The sequence below is a fragment of the Mus pahari genome, chromosome 7 (assembly GCF_900095145.1).
Source record: "Mus pahari chromosome 7, PAHARI_EIJ_v1.1, whole genome shotgun sequence".
NCBI lineage: Eukaryota > Metazoa > Chordata > Mammalia > Rodentia > Muridae > Mus > Mus pahari.
Window position 1 is genome coordinate 48,411,356 of NC_034596.1, and position 7,559 is coordinate 48,418,914.

A 7,559-nucleotide genomic window follows, 5' to 3' on the forward strand; every position below is an offset into this window, starting at 1 on the left:
GAACTCAGAAATCCGCCTGCCTCTGCCTCCCAAGTGCTGGGATTAAAGGTGTGCACCACCACTGCCCGGCCCAACTGTCCTTCTTAGCATGGCACGATAACCCTACGGGTGCATTAGTGGCACACACACTTTTAACAGTAACCAACAGCTCTCTAATTGGACTCAAGACCTGCTCAACAAGGGGAAAAATCATGGCAGTGCTGAAATTCTACCAAACTAGCCCAGAGCTAATGAAGTCATGGATCTTGGAGGAGAAACTACAACCACCACTTTACTAAACCAGAAAAATCCAGATCTATACTCTAAATATTTGCCCTTATATCCACTAATAAGTTTAGTTCTCACCCCCTCATCAAGGAAACTTCTCTTTGTGACAGAAAATCACAGCTGATCAAAAGGCAAAGTTGTGGAGTCCAATCCCAATGGTGCATCAACAAAACAATCCCCACACCTACGGCTCAGGGGTCATTATGGACGAAGGGGAGAAAGACTGTAAAAGTCAGAGGATCAGGGGGACTACCACAAGAGACCATGTGTCCTAGTAGTGACAGAAGCTGTACCCCCAAAAAAAATCTCACAGATGAGCCTACCTAAACATGAGCTGATCAAGGACAACAATAAACATCACAAAGTGGATGGGGGGAGATCATGAGCCATCAATTCTACCTGAAGAACTTTGGGCAGCTAAGGAGCACTGAGAGCTGGGGACATAGCCTTCCTCAGGGAAGAGCACCCCAACTGCTTATCCAATGCCAAATGGTCAACCCTGAAAACATACATTCAAGTAACAGTATTATACTTACTGACCAGGTTATATTTAGGAAGATATGTGTATACATATATACATGTAATAACAAGTAATGGGAGCCGGGCGTGGTGGCACACGCCTTTAATCCCAGCACTTGGGAGGCAGAGGCAGAGGCAGGTGGGTTTCTGAGTTCGAGGCCAGCCTGGTCTACAGAGTAAATTCCAGGACAGCCAGGGCTACACAGAGAAACCCAGTCTCGAAAAACCAAAAAAAAAAAAAAAAAAGTAATGGGTAAAAAGAGGCCATGAATTTGAAAAACAGCAAGGAGGGGTACATCAGAAGGTTTAAAGGGAGTGAATGGGAAAATAATTTAATTATATTATAAGCTCAAAACTAAGAAAAAGAAAGAAAGGAAAGGAACAGATCACAGTGGGTGATTCTCCATCTCAGTATGTGCTAAGGAGTCCTATAATTGTGTGCTTAAGACAAGGTATAAAGAGGCAACAAGACAACATGGTTTTTGTTGCTATACTCACAATAGTCAAATCACGGAACCAACCTAGATGCCCGTCAGTGGATGAATGAACAATTCAAATGTGGTACACATATACAATGAAATTTTGTTCAGCTATAAACAAGAATTAAATTATGAAAGGTTTCAAAAAACGAATGGCTCTAGAGAGGATATTAAGCACTATACTTAATTGCTACATTCAGACTCATTTCCTGTTTTCCTTAGAACAGGCAACTAACGTAGACTGTCCTGTCCCAGGCCTTCCAAAATAGCCACCGCCTGTTTGTGAAAGCCTCAAGGGACCTTTCATCCTTCTCAATGGCATAGTCCTTTACTATATAGATTATCTGCTTGTCTTCGGCCCAGACGATGAAATCTTTAACCTAAATATCATTTGGATGTCACACCAACTGGTGTCTTCTGGTTATCATGTCCCCACCCCAGACACAAGTGCCCTCTCAAGAAGTATGATTACAGCCAGGCGGTGGTGGCGCACCCCTTTATTCCCGGCACTTGGGAGGCAGAGGCAGACGGATTTCTGAGTTTGAGGCCAGCCTGGTCTACAGAGTGAGTTCCAGGACAGCCAGGGCTACACAGAGAAACCCTGTCTCGAAAAAAAAAAAAAAGGCAGAGAAGTCAGCGTGGCAGGAATGTGACAGAGTTTGACAAATCACACCCACAATCGAGAGAGCAATGGTTGCTGCTGCTCAGCTTCGTTTCTCTGCTTACACAGTCCAGGGTCCAGGACAGAGACTGTCACTACCCACAGTGCACACCCTTCCACTTCAACTGATTCAGTTAAAATCACTCCCTACAGGCATGCCCAGAGGTGCTTCTAGATTTGGTTAAGTTACAGTCAAAACTAACCATCACATACTATGGAAAAGATCATAAAGCCTTTAAACAGTCCCTAACTATTGTCCCCTTCTTGGCCCAACTGGCCCTGAGAAAACCTTTTTTATATGCTCGTGAGATACATTGCTTTAGTCCTCACTCAAATGCTGAGATTTGGTGCAGAGGAGCCTACCTGTCAAAAACCTTAGCCATGCCCCTGAACTTTGCCCTCAGTCACCCTTTTCATTAAAGAGCTATAGAAACTAACACTGGGACCAGGAATCACTGATTTATGCTCCAGGTTATGTTAGATATATTAAACTCTAATGCTTTTCACTGGATTTCCGATATCTGTATTCACAAATACCAAACCTTCTTGTGGAAACCCTGGAAGTCAGTGTCAAACCTTGCCAAACCCTAGCCATGCTACCCTACCACCATACCTAAAATTCCCTTTCCCTATGCCAGTACTTCCTCCCACAAAGCCACACATATGCCAATAAGGCAACACCCCCTAACAGGGCCACTCCCTGTAGGCCAAGTATTTTAACACATGAATCTATGGGAGCCATACCTATTCTCACCACCACACATTCTAAAGGTAAAAATCTGTCTTGGTTTATGGCATTGACACAAAAACAATACTCCCTTCAAAGGGTGTAAGAAAGAGTTTATTCTGGAGCCAACGATGAGTGGCAATGGCTCAGAAAAAAGGATTTAGGTAATCTCACATTTCATGTTCCAATATGGAATCAGTTTCACAAAATTTTTTCAGAGTAGCATAACAAAGAAAGGCATAAATCAAGACACTTTTCAAATACTTTGATGAATGCAACAGGTAAACAGGAAGTTAGATGTTATCTGAACGTGTTCTTAGCCCTTTGATTGGTGAAACCAGGAAGGCTTAAGTTAATACATTCTAAAAGAGCTTTATTCATTAGTCACAGGATGTTAGGTCCAAGACAGAGTTGGGTAAGGGATAGGTATTTAGTAAAGATAGCTCAGGATAAGTTGTAACTGGGCTCTGGATCTCTAGCATTCTGATTTCCCCATCACTGAAGGGCTAATCAGTCAATCTGCTTCTGTAGATATAGATTCTTTCCAGGAATTCTCATTCCCCATGGTTCAGTGAAGTCTGGGCATGACTCCCTTGGTAAGTCAGGGCTGACCTTCCTATTGATGAGAGTCTGGTATTGAGTAACCAACTACCACCGTGTTAGCATTGATTGTGAATTGATATCTGTTTCTTTCGTGAAGTTGGTTGCCCTCGCGTCTGTGTATAAATCTTTAGAATTGCAATCTCTTCTTGGTGGACTTCACTTTTAATGAATAGTGTCCTTACCTATCTTTTCTGATTAGTTTTTTTTTTTTTCAAAGATGTATTTATTATTATACATAAGTACACTGTAGCTGTCTTCAGACACACCAGAAGAGGGCGTCAGGTGATTGCAAGCCACCATGTGGTTGCTGGGACCGGAACTCAGGACCTTCGGAAAGGGCAGTCAGTACTCATAACCTCTGAGCCATCTCTTCAGCCCCTTCTGATTAGTTTTTATTTAAAGCTGATTTTGTTAGATAAAATAGCTATGCCTTCTTAATAATAAAGTGTGTTTCTTGATGACAGCAGAAAGATGGAGCCTCTTTTCTAGCATAATCTGTTAATCTGTGTCATTGTATTGGGGACTTGAGAACCTTGATATTGAGGTTTATTATTGAACAGTGTTTATTAGCCCTGTTATTCTAGTGTGGTGATTTTTTTTTTCTGACCTTTGTTGGTTACCTGTATTATTTATTCCTTGTGTCTTCTGAGAACCTTTCTTCAGACTGAAGTGCTTCTTTATCTGTAGAGCTGACTTAGTGAATACAAACTCTGAAATTTGCTTTTATCACAAAAAAATTTGTTTTCTTCCTCCTTGAATTATGACTGATGGTTTTCCTGAGTATAGTATTCTGGGCTGATAACTATGGTCACTCAGAGCTTTCTTTCTTTCTTTCTTTCTTTTTTTTTTTTTTAAAGATTTATTTATTTATTATATGTAAGTACACTGTAGCTGTCTTTAGACACTCCAGAAGAGCGCATCAGATCTTGTTACGGATGGTTGTGAGCCACCATGTGGTTGCTGGGATTTGAACTCCGGACCTTGTTACGGATGGTTGTGAGCCACCATGTAGTTGCTGGGATTTGAACTCCGGACCTTCAGAAGAACAGTTGGGTGCTCTTACCCACTGAGCCATCTCACCAGCCCCACTCAGAGCTTTCAGACCATCTGTCCAGGTCCTTTTGTCTTTCACTCCACTGAAAACCTGGTATTATTCATTCTAATAGGTCTGTCTTTATATGTGACTTGCCATTGTTTAATATCCTTTCTTTGTTCTGTACATTTAGTACCTTGATTATTATATGCTATGTGGAGATCCTTTTCTGGTCCTATATATTTAGTGCTCTGTATGTCTCTGGAACCTTGATAAACATCTTCCATTAGATCTGGAAATTTTTCTTCTATGATACTGTTGAAAATATTTTCTGTGCCTTTGACTTGGGTGGGTTTATTCTCCTTCTCCAATACTTACTGCATTTGGCCTTTTCTCAGTGTCTCAGATTTCCTTGATGTGCTGTACCTGGATTTATAAATTTTTTCATATTTTCTTTGACTAAGTGATCCAGTCCTTTTACTGTCTCAAGACCTAATATTCTCTGATCTACTTATCCAAATGTTGGTGAGACTTTCTGCTGGGCTTTTCATTTGACTTCCTTGAGTTTTTCACTTTGAGTTTTATTTCAATTTGTCTTTTCTACAAAGATTCCATTTCTTTGTTAAATTCTATTTTCATATCTTAACTGCTTTGTTTCATTTAACAATTGTATTTCCATACTCTTCATTCAGTCATTTATTCATATTCTCTTTGAACTTTTTGAATATATTTATAATTGCTATTTTTTGTACCATGTTTCCTCTATAAGTTTATTATTAATTAATTAATTAATTCACTTTACATCCAGATTGTGGCTCCCCATTCCTCCTCTCTTCCCAGTCCCGCCCTCACAAATCTCTCCCCCTCTGCTATCCCCTCCCCTTCGAGAGTACCCCCNCCCCCCCCCCGTACCACCCCACCCTAGGACATCTAGTCACCATAGGTCTAAGTGCATCCTCTCCTACAGAGGTCCAACTAGATAGAGGAAAGGGATCCAGTGGCAGACGTCTGAATCAGGGACAGCCTCGGCTCCAATTGCTAAAGGACCCACCTGAAGATCAAGCTGCACATCTGCTACAAATGTGTAGGGGGCCTAGGTCCAGCCCTTGCATGCTCTTTGGTTAGTGGTTCAGTCCCTGTGAGCACCCCTGGCCCCAGGTCATTTGACTCTGTAGGTCTTCTTGTGGTGTCCTTAACTCCTCCAGCTCGATCAATTCTGTCCCACAATCTTCTACAAGACTCCTGGAGCAGTGCCTGGGAGAATAGCAATTGATGCAGAATAACTGGAGACCTGGGGTGGGAGATGTTCCTGGCAGTCTATGGTGGTGACCCCTAGTTGAGATTCCTACCAGCAAGCCACCTCCTGTAGACAGGTGGGACTTCTAGGAGGGAGAGGGACATCAACCCACCCACAAAACCTTCAATGTAAATTGTCCTACCTACAAGAGGCACAGCGATAAAGTCGGAACAGAATGGCCAGCCAATGAATGACAGGCCCATCTTGAAACACATCCCATGTAAGGTAGCCAATTCCTGACACTATTTTTTTAAATTTATTTAATTAATTTATTTCATGTACATGAGTACACTGTCACTGTCTTCAGACACACCAGAAGAGGGCATTGGATCCTCATTACAGATGGTTGTGAGCCACCATGTAGTTGCTGGGAATTGAACTTAGGACCTCTGGAAGAGTAGTCAGTGCTCTTAACCACTGAGCCACCCTCTAGCCCCCTGACACTATTAATGATACTCTTTCTATGCTTTGCACACAGGAACCTAGCATAACTGTCTCCTGAGAGGCTTCATCCAGCAGGATATGGAGATAGATGCAGAGACCCACAGCCAAATATAATTGCTTTTTTTTTTTTTTTTTTTTTGTTTTTTCGAGACAGGGTTTCTCTGTATAGCCCTGGCTTTCCTGGAACTCACTTTGTAGACCAGGCTGGCCTTGAACTCAGAAATCTGCCTGCCTCTGTCTCCCGAGTGCTGGGTATAATTGCTATTCTTAAGTCCTTGTCTTTTATATCATTTTCTCAGGAAATGTCGGGGATGTCCTGGTTGCTGTAAGAAGCATGTCATATTACTTGTTCTTTTTTGTTTTGCAGTGGGACACACACATTTGGGGTGAGAACACTTACAGTGTTTCATGTTGTGGAGATCTGGAGATTGCTTTTGTTGGGTAGGTCTTTGGATTTTTGTTTGCTCTTACCCCAACCTGTCGGGTTGTAGACCAGCTGTATGATACTAGGTTTTCAGACTTCTGTAAGATGGAATGCCAAAACTTTAATTTACATTTCCTTATTGGCTACCAATATTGAGCACTTTTTTAGACGTGTGTTTTAGTCATTTATGTTCCTTTTGAGAACTCTATTCAGATCCATAGCTTCCTTTCTTCCTTCCTTCCTTCCTTCCTTCCTTCCTTCCTTCCTTCCTTCCTTCCTCCTTCCTCCTTCCTCTCTCTCTCTCTCTCTTTCTTTCTTTCTTTCTTTCTTTCTTTCTTATATGTGAGTACACTGTAGCTGTCTTTAGACACCTCAGAAGAGGGCATCAGATCTCATTACAGATGGTTGTGAGCCACCATGTGGTTGCTGGGATTTGAACAGTCAGTGCTCTTAACCACTGAGCCATCACTCCAGCCCTTTAATTGTTTTCTTGATGCTTAGTTTTAAAATATAAATTGTTCTCATTATTGGTGTGTGGGCACGCATATGCATGTCGTAGCACACAAATGGAGGTCAGAGGACAACCTTGTGGAGTTGGTTCTCTAAACTTTTATGTGGGTTCTGGGGATTGAACTAGGGTCTCTAGGCCTGCCTCTTCAAGCACCCTTATTCCCTGAACCATTTTGTCAACCTTTATTGCTTATTTTTTATATTCCTTATATATTCTTGATCAAATATGTAGCTAGCAAAGATTTTTCACCCATCATGTAAGCTGCTTCTTCACTTTATTAGCTCTATTGTGCAAAAAAAAAAAAAAAAAAAAAGAAGAAGTCTTTAATTTTATATTTTCATTTATTAAGTTGATTTTATCAGCAACTAGAATCCTATCTTGAAAGTCCTTATCAGTAGTTGTACATTGTACTCCTGACCTTTTCCTGTAGTAGTTTCAGAGTTTGGGGTTTTACATTAAGGTATTTGATTTACTTAGAGTTGATTTTTGTGCAGGGCGAGAGGAAGGGATCTAGTTTCATTCATTTACATGTAGATATCTAGTTTCCCCAGAACTAGTTGATATCTTTTATCCAGTATGTACTCTTTTTTTTTT